At 42.7% G+C, this 13883-nt stretch overlaps 1 protein-coding gene across 5 annotated transcripts in view; it reads left to right on the top strand.

Moving 5' to 3' along the window:
• Positions 1–2078: 2078 nt before the first annotated feature.
• LOC139550859 (CMP-N-acetylneuraminate-beta-1,4-galactoside alpha-2,3-sialyltransferase-like) overlaps positions 2079–13883 on the top strand; it is a 96871-nt gene continuing 85066 nt past the window's right edge. For 2 of the 5 annotated variants that reach the window (XM_071362075.1, XM_071362078.1), the window contains exon 1: positions 2079–2178. The gene's annotated coding sequence lies outside the window, so the exon portion shown is untranslated. Of the gene's footprint in view, positions 2179–2497; positions 2807–13883 lie in introns of those variants that run through there. The other 3 variants (XM_071362080.1, XM_071362074.1, XM_071362077.1) reach the window with 3 other exon arrangements.

Consider the following 13883-nt stretch of genomic DNA (forward strand, 5'->3'; position numbering starts at 1 on the left):
CTGATGATTTCATCTTTACCAAGGATGAGTAGAAAAAAATCACGGTGAAAGTGGCATTAAGAGGCCGTGTTTACACAGGGAGAGTAATCTTTTGCCAATAGCTGGTCTTTCAACCAATCAGATCTTTGCCAATAATTTAGTTGTAATTGAATTGCCTGTGTAAATGCAGCCAGATAAAGCAGGGTTTCCCAAACTCAGTCCTGTTTTTTGCCATAGCACCACACAGCTGATTCAAATAACCAACTCATTATCAAGCTTTGGTTATTGGAATCCGCTGTGTGGTGCTAGGGCAAAAAACTAAACGTTCACCCAGGACCGAGTTTGGGAGTGTGGGAAAAGCTGATATAGAGGATATAATTTAGGGGTACTCCCCATCACCAAGCTGTCATCAACCAGTATGCCAGACTCATCTCACACTTTTTTTTTTTTTTTTTTACATAGATCAAGACTCTCAGATGCCCATCTGGCTGTGTGACACAATATCCACCTTTAGAGAATCGTCTCATTGAAACAGACATCAATGTCCTGCTAACAGTATAGCTAACTCCATTGTCCCTGTCCCCATATCAAACTCAAACCACTGATTTTCTGCTCGCTAACACACGTGACCGCCCCCCTCCTTGACAACATACCAACCGTTTGAGCTGTCGGGAAATATCTAATTCGATAGCTCCATCGGCGACATTTTAAGCTAGCTGTGGAGTGAGTTTACAGTACATTCTTAACTCTGTTACATATTTATAAGTGGTTTCTTCAATTTGAAAGAGAACTGGACAATAAGATCCTGGAATATGGTTACCAGAGTCCTGTTATTGCTTAACCATTAGACATTGTAAGTGCTGGACAGCGCCACTTTGTCATACATGTCTTTACTTTACTTTGTAATATCTAACCCATTGGGCACAAACTGGTTGAATCAATGTTGTTTCAACTTAATTTGCCAATGTATTGCGACGTCGAATCTACGTAGAAAATACATTGGACTCGAAAAAATTCAGCGACCATAAAAACGGTTGTTTTGAGGGTGAAATTTCAACCACAGGATTATGTCGTCATGGTCACCAAATTTCCACAAAGACATTTAAAAATCCATTTCATAGAGAGTGTTACAAATTGAACTATATTACAATGTCCCCATTACAGGCCATTCTAAAAAGTAAGCCTAAAGGCTAATTGAGAGTGAAATAATATACATAATACACTGATGATGCTCTCCCAAGATCATGTGATGAAGAGTAGGGTTAGGGAGCATGAAGCCTACAGGCCAGTTGTGTCATGAGTGTTGCCAGAGCATACATTCCCTAAAGCATAGTAAAGGGCAATATTTGCCTGCCACCAGAGAATACTTCCATGAGGGCAGTTCTGATATATGGACATGATGTTGGACATTTGAGTGCATGTGTGTTTTGGTATAAATACTTCATCCTCCCACTAATCTGGCTGGCCCTGATGGAAAACAGTGGCTGTCCGGATTGTGTTTCCTGGTTGATTCAATATGAATAGATCAACCAGATTCATGAGGAATGCTTTTCCAACAGTCTTAAAGGAGTTCCCACATATGCTGGCTGCAGAATGGATGCCTTTTTCATCCTAGCCCTGATCCCAATATAGGGATATTGCTCATTTAAAAACAATAGAAACAACCATGAATAAAAGTAATTATTGTAAAACATCCAATATGTAAAAGCCATTTAAAATGTGTATCAACAACTATTGTTTCAATTAACCCCAGAATTCAACTATAAATAGACAATACAATCGGCCTAAGGTTTCAAGCTCTGGTGGATTTAAAATGTAATGATGTGAACCATCTATCCACATTTTATGGAAATGTACCTTCTCCTTGGATAGTTACATCTGTGCCATTGACTTAATTAGTTATTGATATGTTGGATTCACGTCTCCATGTTACCAAAAATCAAATCAAATGTAAACTTCAATGGAGGCGATGGAGGAATGTGAGCATGTTATTTTCTTTTAAATGACGTAATCACCTTCAAGTAACATCAAACCAAATATGGAGTTGATTTTAATTTATTTCAGGTGATTTGCGCATAATTGTTTTACACGTGTTCTCATCACCACTTCCATTGAAAGTTAGCTGAAGTTTGTAGTGGTTGTTTAAAGAAGACTGAACCATGGATGACAGTTTATCTTGGCCTATAACCTACTTTCAGGGTGAGGAACCATCTAACACCAAGTTGTAAAATAGTGAACTACTCCTTTAAATGGTTGAAAGCCACAGTGATAGACATTTGTGTGAAAACTAAACAAAAAATCCGACATTGTTTTTTCATTGGAATTTGGTTGTGCTCTTCGATGGTTGAAAGCATAAAAAAATAACACATTGGAAATTCTAACTTCTGGCTGTCTTTTTGAGTGGGTGAATATAGGTTGTAATGTCATTGATCAACGTCTCAACGAAATATTATCCATTGAATTATCATTTTTTGGGGGGTATTTTTTAATATATGTTTTTTTTACCCCTTCTCCCCAAATCCGTGGTATGCAACTGGTAGTCCACGTTGAAATGACATGTGTGCACAGTGGGATGTGAGGAACATGCTGTTGAGCAAGATGGTTTGGAGAAAAAAGAACGGGGCGCGAGCGTGCGGTCGCGTGATTTAAAAAAACATTTATAGGGAGATTTTCTGAAGTCTGAACGTCTTCAATTCTGCTAAACTGAGTTCTCGGGATTAACATGATGATGGTCGGTGAAGGAGGGGGAATACGGTGGCGACCTCTTCGTTGTTTAAACTAGTCTAGCCTTTTCTCAACGGGCAAATCTGAAAAAGGAGAGGATAAGGTAACGACCAAAAACTATTCTGTTTTCTTGTAGCCAGCTCGATGTATTGGGGAGAAGGTCCTGTTTTTATACGATGTAGGACATAGGTGAATGTTAGCTAGTTAGCTAGCGTGTTTTTTTGAGACAACCGCTATCTTGCCTGGCTTCCAATCATTCTCGTTTGATGTCGCCTTGGTTAGCTAGCTAAGTGTTTAGCTAAGGTAATGTTTTTGTAAATGACTATCGTGTATACAGTTTGCAGTGGTGATTGCAATAGCTATATTCAATAACTAATTTAGTAACCTCACAAACCCAAGGCAATTTCACCACAGTTTATTTGATTTCACTGTGTAGCTAACGTTAGCTAACAAGTCAAGAGTTAGCTGAAGAAGTTAGCTATCCGTACTAATTTTCTTCTCTGTGGGTTTTGTGGGTGCCAACCCGACTGCTACTAGGGAAAAGTCATTTTATGTCCAACAAGCTGCCTACATAGTTTTTATTGAGAAACGGCTGCATTTCTGCATATAGAAATTGGGATTAATGGACCGTTATTTTCCTACGTGACGTTACGTGCTAGAACGTTAACCAGCTAGAACAAACCTGGGATGTAATCATTAGCCAAACAGTTTCGCAATTAAAACTAGAGTTTCTATGCTGGGACACATTCAGTTAGGTCCCTCCCGTTCTGTTTGCTTCCGTTTTAATACGTTTTTTGTAACAGAATCGGCGTAATGAATACGGACGGACTGGGACTAGAATTCGGCCCTGACATTTTATCCACTCCAGCCCACATCACTGCCTGCTCCGCACTGAAAACGGCAGTACTGTTTTCAGTACTCCAGCACCCTACACTTGTGAGGAGAAAGACATTTAAAAAAATGTTTTATGCGATTGGAGAACACATTGGGAGGTATCTTAGACCATTCCTCTATACACAATTTTTCCAGATTCTTAATATCCTAGCCTGCGTTTATGGACTGTCCTCTTCAATTCAAACCACAGGTTTTCAATGGCGGAGACTGAAATGGCAATTGCAAAATGTTGATTTTGTGGTCAAGTAACCTTTTCTTTGTGGATTTTGATGTGTGCTTGGTTATTGTCTTGCTGGAAGATCTACTTGCGGCCAAGTGTCCACCTCCTGGCAGAGGCAACCAGGCTTTTGGCTAAAATGTCCTGGTACTATGGGGCTATTTTGCTTCCACTGGTCCTAGGGCCCTTGTTAAGGTCAATGGCATCATGAGCTTTACCTGGTACCAGAATATTTTAGCCAAAAACCTGGTTGCCTCTGCCAGTAGGCGGACACTTGGCCGCAAATGGGTCTTCCAGTAAGACCTTTACCCCAAGTACTAATCAGTCAACCATTTCTGTACCAGTGACTGGTGAGACATGGTACTCGTCCTGTTTTTTTACCAGCTGATGTTTAAAACCAATGCAATATGTAAAAACACCAACTCACCACTGTAACTGTACGTCTGCTCTAGCCATTTTGTTTTCCGCCTTGTGCTGTCTTATCTGTCTCAGCACCTTCTCTCTGCTGTCACTGTTTTCTCTCTGCCAGTCTGCTTAAACCTTATGTTATAATAGCCAAGCTAACAACATAGGCTATATTGCAAATTAGTGCCTGTCATGTATTCCCCTGAATCAACAGCTACTGTATCCTAACAGCCTGGCCTCATAGCCATACAAAACATAATTTATGTATTTCTGATACCTACTAAAGGTTACTTAAGACAAACAAAAGTAGGGAAGTTGGACACACCAATATCATACCTCCCCTCTTAATGTAATGGTGAGAGGTTAGCATGTCTTGGGGGGTATAATATTTGTGCGTTTAACTTTCTCACATCATTCACGATTCATTGAGGATTATCCGTAATCATGGAAGCATCCACATTAATGTAGAAATGTTTAGAAGCGTTCTATTCTTATTTAAAAATACAAATTACTCCAAAATGACACTACATTATTTATCATTAATTTCTATTGGGCACAAAATAATCTGAAACACAACCAAAACAAACAGCAAATGCATCCATGTTTGTAGTCAAAAGCTTGAAGTAGTCATTGCGTGCTAGGATCAAATACTTAACTTTTTACTACACTGAACAAAAATATAAACGCAACATGCTTCAATTTCAAAGATTTTATGGAGTTAAATCATATAAGGAAATCAGTCACTCTAAATAGATGGGTGAGTCCCTAATTTAAAAAAAATTAAATGTATATTTTTATATTTAACCTTTTATGTAACTGGGTAAGTCAGTTAAGAACAAATTCTTATTTACAATTATGGCCAAACCTGGACACCGCTGGGCAAATTGTGCGCCACCCTATGGGACACCCAATCATGGCCGGATGTGATACAGCCTGATCTATGGCTTTCACATGACTGGGAATCCAGATTGCATTTTTTAATAGGTAGTGGCGTGGATCAGAAAAGCGGTCAGTATCTGGTGTGACCATAATTTGCCTCATGCAGCTCGACACATCTCCCTCGCATAGAGTTGATCAGGCTGTTGATTGTGACCTGTGGAATGTTGTCCCACTCTTCAATGGCTGTGCAAAGTTGCTGGATATTGGCAGGAACTGGAGCATGCTGTCTTACACGTTGATCCAGAGCATCCCAAATGTGCTCAATGGGTGACATGTCTGACGAGTATGCAGGCCATTTTCATCTTCCAGGAATTGTGTACAGATCCTTGCGACATGGGGCTGTGCATTATCAAGGTGAAACATGAGGTGATGGCTGCAGATGAATGGCATGACAATGGGCCCCAGAATCTTGTCACGGTATCTCTGTGCATTCAAATCAAAGTTTATTTGTCACGTGCGCCGAATACAACAGGTGTAGACCTTACAGTGAAATGCTTACTTACAGGCTCTAACCAATGGTGCGAAGAAGAAAAAAAAGAAGGTGTGTGTGTAGCTAAGTAAAGAAATAAAACAACAGTAAAAAGACATTTGAAAAAAGAGTAGCAAGCTATATACAGACACCTGTTAGTCAGGCTTATTGAGGTAGTATGTACATGTAGGTATCGTTAAGGTCCTGGGCTGGTGTGGCTACACGTGGTCTGTGGTGAGGCCGGTTGGACCTACTGCCCAATTCTCTAAAACAACGTTGGAGCCGGCTTATGGTACAGAAATGAACATAACATTTTCTGGCAACAGCTCTGGTGGATTGCACAGTCCCTTAACTTACGACATCTGTGGCACTGTGTAGTGTGACACAACTCAACATTTTAGTGTCCTTTTATTGTCCCCAGCACAAGGTGCACCTGTGTAATGATAATGCTGTTTAATCAGCTGCTTGATATGTCACACCTGTCAGGTGGATGGATTATTTTGGGAAAGGAGAAATGCTCACTAACAGGGATGTGAACAAATTTGTGCACAGAATTTGAGAGACATTTTTTTTTTCAGCTCAGGAAACATGGGACCAACACTTAACATATTTTTCATCAAATTTTATTGGTCACATGCACGTGTTTTAGCAGCTGTTTTTGTGGGTGTAGCGAAATGCTTATGTAGTTTGATTGTTAGTTCTCAGATTCTATTAAATATATAAACTCGGCAAAAAAAGAAACGTCCCTTTTTCAGGACCCTGTCTTTCAAAGATAATTCGGAAATATCCAAATAACTTCACATATCTTCATTGTAAAGGGTTTAAACACTTTCCCACTGTTGTTCAATCAACCATCAACAATTAACGAACATGCACCTGTGGAACAGTCGTTAAGACACTAACAGTTTATAGACGGTAGGCAATCAAGGAGGCTGAGGACTGCAGATGTGGCCAGGGCAATAAATTGCAATGTCCGTTAATGTGAGACGACTAAGACAGCGCTACAGGGAGACAGGACGGACAGCTGATCGTTCTCGCAGTGGCAGACCACGTGTAACAACACCTGCACAGGATCGGTACAGCCAAACATCACACGTGTGGCACAGGAACAGGATGGCAACAACAAGTTACACCAGGAAAGCACAATCCCTCCATCAGTGCTCAGACTGTCCGCAATAGGCTGAAAGAGGCTGGACTGAGGGCTTGTAGACCTGTTGTAAGGCAGGTCCTCACCAGACATCACCGGCAACAACGTCGCCTATGGGCACCCCACCGTCGCTGGACCAGACAGGACTGGCAAAAAATGTTCTTCACTGACGAGTCACGGTTTTGTCTCACCAGGGGTGATGGTCGGATTCCCGTTTATTTTCGAAGGAATGAGCGTTACAACGAGGCCTGTACTCTGGAGCGGGATAGATTTGGAGGTGGAGGGTCCGTTATGGTCTGGGGCTGTGTGTCACAGCATAATCGGACTGAGCTTGTTCTCATTGCAACTGAGCTTGTTGTCAATCTCAACGCTGTGCGTTACAGGGAAGACATCCTCCTCCCTCAGGTGGTACCCTTCCTGCAGGCTCATCCTGACATGACCCTCCAGCATGACAGTGCCACCAGCCATACTGCTCGTTCTGTGCGTGATTTCCTGCAAGACAGGAATGTCAGTGTTCTGCCATGGCCAGCGAAGAGCCCGGATCTCAATCCCATTGAGCACGTCTGGGACCTGTTGGATCAGAGGGTGAGGGCTAGGGCCATTCCCCCCAGAAATGTCCGGGAACTTGCAGGTGCCTTGGTGGAAGAGTGGGGTAACATCTCACAGTAAGAACTGGCAAATCTGGTCAGTCCATGAGGAGGAGATGCACTGCAGTACTTAATGCAGCTGGTGGCCACACCAGATACTGACTGTTACTTTTGATTTTGAACCCCCCTTAAGGGACACATTATTCTGTTTCTGTTAGTCACATGTCTGTGGAACTTGTTCAGTTTGTCTCAGTTGTTGACTCTTGTTATGTTCATACAAATATTTACACATGTTAAGTTTGCTGAAAATAAACACAGTTGACAGTGAGATGACGTTTCTTTTTTGCTGAGTTTATGTCCATTTATCTTTCTATATACTTTATCCAGTTTTAGTTTAAGTTTACACTGAAAGCAGGTTTTCCATTCCGAAATGAAAGTTACACTGATTGGACGACCCAAAGTAATATACATGGGTAAAAACAATTATTTGTTATTTTACAATTTATACTCCCCTCATATAAAAACCACAAAGACTGACGGAAAGCCACGAACACAAAATTGTCAATTCTATGACTCTCACGGTGGAGGACCGTATGGCCTGTAGCCTACTGTACACATTGGAGGAACGTATGGCCTGTAGCCCACTGTACACAATGGAGGACCGTACTGCCTGTAGCCTACTGTACATGGAAAGCTGTAAGTGTCACTTCACTTTTTAGTATGGCAAACGGATGTGAGGATTTTTCTTTTTACAATGTTCACAAGTAGCATTCTGCCCCGATTGCTCAGATTGTCCGGGCGGCCAGCTCTAGGAAGAGTCTTGGTGGAGTCTTGGTGGTTCCAAACTTCTTCAATTTAAGAATGGAGGAAACTGTGTTCTTGGGGACCTTAAGTACTACAGAAATTGTTAGTACCCTTCCCCAGATCTGTGCCTCAACACAATCCTGTCTCGGAGCTCTACGGACAATTGCTGTTAATACACTGTTAACCAGGGCTCTACGCACATTTTTCCCCCCAAGGAGTACAGTGAATGAAAAAATGTGGGAGCACAGTGAAAAATGTTCAAGTAACAGTTTATTAACAAACTATTTATTTCATACATAGTACACGTATACAGTATAAATAAGGGACACATCTGTGCAGCAGCACATACCACCAAAATCACACATTGACCCATGCCTACTAGACGCAAAGGATATCAGTTGTCTAGTTGCTTTTGTATGCGGTCCACGGCAGGAGTGGGATCGAACTCCTCGACAGAAGGCCCCTCCAAGCTGATCCTCATCAGGTCTTTGGTGGAGGAGACCCCAAGGCAGCTTCTTGTCATTCTTAATCCGGTTCAAGCAGAGAAGCCTCGCTCACACTGGGCGGCTGAAATGGGCAGCACCAGCATAAGCTGCACCAACTCCAGTATGTTCTAGGGAAAATATATCTTTCAATTTCATTTAAACTCTTACCATTAACTTATCTAAACCAACCATAGGATACTATACATAACCACTCAGGACTGTTAGTCTACCTTGTAATCGTGCTTGTAGAGGTCTTTTGTCAACATGGTCTCCCACAGGCCACTGTAGGACCACTGTAGAGCAAGTGAGTTTGCAAATATGCGAACATTGTCTCATATGGCAATGCAGTGTCAAATAAATTCTTACCTCTAGAGGCTCCTTGAAATGCCTCATCAGGTCTGCCACATCATCATTGCCAAAGGTGAGAAGGCTGGCCTGGTATTCTGGCCATGTGTCAGGGTTTAGCACTCTGAAAGACTCCACTGGGGTCTGGACACCCTCATCCTTCAGCAAACCACCAAACCTGGCTTTGAGATCATCCACGCCGATGTTGATGGCCGCCTCCATGTGCTGCTTCAGCTGGGGATTGGTGAGGTCCGTGAAGCCTTTCAGATTCCCCTTCAGTGTTATTCCCTTTAACAGAAATAACACACACACACACAATGAAATATTTGGCCATTTGTCTGTCTCCCATTTTTTTTATTTTGAAGACTTCTGCATTTCCCTCATTATCCTCAAATCATTCTGTTGGGCAACGATTACATTGATTCTCACACTGAGAATCTGTCTTAATCATCGATTTCTCTTACATCCTAACAAGCACTCATCCTAACACACCTGGAATCTCCTCTCATCACCCTGCTACTGAGCAAGCATGGTCTGGATCTTCTCCAGCATGCGTCCTGCCTTTGCCCTAAGCTTTAGTGCTTCCAGTCTGGTCACTGTCTTGCTCAACTCTGACATGGCTTGGGGGAGGAAGGTCATTCCTTTGCAGGGTGAGGCTAAGTGAGGATAGCTCACTCAAACATGTCTGTGAGGAAATGGCAGAATACACAAGTGCATTCTCCATGTCCCTCTTTATCTGTTAAGTAGTGAGGAAATAAACAGTCACCTGTCAATTACTTGATTCTGAAAGTTCATTTGAGTCTTGAACTTATTATTATTTTTAATAGTGTGGTATTACATTTCCTGTGTAAAACTGACCTGCTTTGCCCGCCCATGCCGCAGGAACACTTTGAGGGTTCTGTGGACATGGGGGATCCAGCGAGTTCCCTTGACGCTAGACAAATATCCACACCGAGCTCTTGCCCGAGACATAGAGCTCTCGTTTGGATTTTCCGCCGAAGTGATACGTCTTCCATATGAGATTCAGAAGATCGTACACGACAGACACCTTTTGGCTCTTTCTTCTGAATGGTCAGTATTGCCATCTACCCCGAAGGAGATGCACTTCTTCATCCATGACCCTCCGTCCTCCTCTGGGCAAACAGTATGAAATGTGGCCTTGGTGGCATCCAAAACACCTCGAATGACAACACAAATAATTATACAAAAGTATTTCTGACAAACTAAATTCTAACCATTACGAATAATGATTAAACTTGACACAATAATGAAGCCTATAAAGAGAAACGACTTACCAATGGCATGGGAGTGCTCAAGGGTCTGTTGTCCCACCAGGAGATTGACTGGCTTCCCATCCTCCAACAAGCGCACATAGACAATCTCGCATTTGGTGTTGGGTATATCAGTGTCTATTAGAATGACAAGATACTTTGCGGCTTTCAGCTTCGTTGACAGGCTCTCTCTCATTATGTCAGCAATTTGACCGATCATCTCCGCACATCTTACATCATTGTCGTATGTGGGATTAATGTCAACTCCATTTTTGTGGTGGAGTCTAAGCCCAAATTTGACGAAAGGTTCTTCTTTCGAATTGAAGTATGCAATGTATATCTTTATTTTCAGCTGCCTCCTCTTCTCCTCCTCAGATAGCAGCACTTGCCTCCCCATGCTGCTGACACCGTGCTTGATGGTTTCTCCTTTCTCAACAGGTACAGATCTCTGTACTGGATATGCCGCTGCGAGATGTTAGCATAGCGAAAGATATCTCTTTTCAGATGCGGGTTTCCTGACACGAAGGACGAGTTGCCCGCTTGTTTCTGCCCTCTACAATATTTGCAGAACATGATGTTTTCGAACTCTAGCCATGGGAACATTTTGAGCCAATTCGCATTGAATCTATATGTTCTCCCTCCGCCGGCTACAGTGGACATTGAAGTGACAGCAGGGGTCACCGTAGCTTCGCCAATGTTGTTCTCAGCAGCTTCGCCATCGTTGATGTGCTCGTAAATAATTTTTCCGGTTCGCACATATCTATTTTTAGGGGCAAATGTGAGTGAAATACTCGCACTGTAGAGCCCTGTTAACTGTGGGACCTTTATATAAACGTGTGTCTTTCCAAATCATATCTTTTTGGTATTTCGGTTTTCGCTTTGTCATTATGGGGTATTGTGTGTAGATTGATAATGTTTTAAAATCAATTTTTAAATAAGGCTGTAACGTAACAATGTGGAGAAAGTGAAGGGGTCTGAGTACTTTCCGAATGGATTGTATATAGTTGATTTTATTAAAACATTGTCTATATGAAAAAATAACTTGAAATGTGTTTCTACCAATCGATTGGTCGAAAGAACAGACAACTTTTGGTCAACCAATATTTATTTTGTTGTCGGGGACAGCCCTAGTATACATATTCCGGTCTCTGACATTGCTCGTTCTGATATTTCTTAATTTCCTTAATTGTTTATTTTTCTGGATTGTGTTTTTTATTGCTAGGTATTACTGCACTGTTGGAGCTAGAAACACAAAGATTTCGCTGCACCTGCGATTACATCTGCAAATGTCTGTACGCGACCAATAAACTTTGATTTGACATGAAATCAGTCAAAACACCTCAAAGCGAGACCTGGTGTCATCGGATCATTTTTCGTATCAGCAAAAAAACAAAAAGGGAGACAAATATAGCTTTGCTTTCCATTTATTACTTAAAGAACACTTACAGCAAGGAACTTTTCAATGAATCTTAAATATTGAATTCTCAATTGTTAGTGCAATGTGAGGCATGATACCTTCTTCCTTTGAACAATAGTGAATGAAAAAATATGCTGTGTCCACATCAAAAAAAAAGAAAAAAGCAGACCTGAGCTTATAACTTCAAATTATTTTTCAGAAAGATGAGGATGTCTACATTGTCTGGGGAAAGGGTAGAAAGGGTAGACCTCTTTGCAGTCACTATGTCCCCTGCCGTGGAGAACACCCTCTCGCTAGGAATTGAAGTGCCAGGCACAGCCAGGTAGTGTCTTGCCATCATGGCAATGTGAGGGTATTTGCACTCATTGCTTTTCCACCATGCCAGTGGATCACCATCCACCTCTTTGATGGTGTTGGCAAACGTCTTGCCTGTGTCCTTGCTCGCAAAGCTCTCCTTCATGGCCGAATTATTTTGTGGAGGAGATGCCTCTGAGTCTGCTCCTGTCGGCTCAGTGGCTTGACCCTGCAGAAAGAAATGATCTATTAAACTATTTTCATAGAACTATAATTGTGGCAATAATATTTAATAAAAGCCATTATTATTCCATATCAAAAATGAATGATTCTAATAGCAATAGCATAGACTAAGATTAGACTGCAGTATGTTCATTATTTAAGTAATTCACTCTTATTTTTTTTTATTTTTTTACCTCTTCAATGCCCACAATCTCAGTGGTGAGATCACTGTATGTCCTCTGGCGTAGGGCAGGGTCTAGGTGAGACAGGGACTTGGACCTTGGATCCAGTGCAGTAGATCTATGAAGGTAGTCCTGTACATTAGGGGGGTATCTGGGGTTCATGTCCTCCCTAATGGCAGCCCTGACATCTCTAGTGATGGTGCTGTCTTCCTCACTTGGGGCCATGGATTGTAGAATCCTTGTTTTCAGAGGTAGGATCATGGACACAGATAGTTTCACACAGTTTCAGTGCTCAATAGGGTTGTAACTGTTTTGAGGGGTTTGAGCACCTGGAGGACCTCCTCTGCCACTTTCACGTTATCATCAGACAAGGTGCTGAATTTTTTTGTGTATATATACACTGCTCAAAAAAATAAAGGGAACACTTAAACAACACAATGTAACTCCAAGTCAATCACACTTCTGTGAAATCAAACTGTCCACTTAGGAAGCAACACTGATTGACAATAAATTTCACATGCTGTTGTGCAAATGGAATAGACAACAGGTGGAAATTATAGGCAATTAGCAAGACACCCCCAATAAAGGAGTGGTTCTGCAGGTGGTGACCACAGACCACTTCTCAGTTCCTATGCTTCCTGGCTGATGTTTTGGTCACTTTTGAATGCTGGCGGTGCTCTCACTCTAGTGGTAGCATGAGACGGAGTCTACAACCCACACAAGTGGCTCAGGTAGTGCAGCTCATTCAGGATGGCACATCAATGCGAGCTGTGGCAAGAAGGTTTGCTGTGTCTGTCAGCGTAGTGTCCAGAGCATGGAGGCGCTACCAGGAAACAGGCCAGTACATCAGGAGACGTGGAGGAGGCCGTAGGAGGGCAACAACCCAGCAGCAGGACCGCTACCTCCGCCTTTGTGCAAGGAGGAGCACTGCCAGAGCCCTGCAAAATGACCTCCAGCAGGCCACAAATGTGCATGTGTCTGCTCAAACGGTCAGAAACAGACTCCATGAGGGTGGTATGAGGGCCCGACGTCCACAGGTGGGGGTTGTGCTTACAGCCCAACACCGTGCAGGACGTTTGGCATTTGCCAGAGAACACCAAGATTGGCAAATTCGCCACTGGCGCCATGTGCTCTTCACAGATGAAAGCAGGTTCACACTGAGCACGTGACAGAGTCTGGAGACGCCGTGGAGAACGTTCTGCTGCCTGCAACATCCTCCAGCATGACTGGTTTGGCGGTGGGACAGTCATGGTGTGGGGTGGCATTTCTTTGGGGGGCCGCACAGCCCTCCATGTGCTCGCCAGAGGTAGCCTGACTGCCATTAGGTACCGAGATGAGATCCTCAGACCCCTTGTGAGACCATATGCTGGTGCGGTTGGCCCTGGGTTCCTCCTAATGCAAGACAATGCTAGACCTCATGGCTGGAGTGTGTCAGCAGTTCCTGCAAGAGGAAGGCATTGATGCTGTGGACTGGCCCGCCCGTTCCCCAGACCTGAATCCAA

This window comes from Salvelinus alpinus, chromosome 23, assembly GCF_045679555.1.
Source record: "Salvelinus alpinus chromosome 23, SLU_Salpinus.1, whole genome shotgun sequence".
NCBI classification, from domain to species: Eukaryota; Metazoa; Chordata; class Actinopteri; order Salmoniformes; family Salmonidae; genus Salvelinus; species Salvelinus alpinus.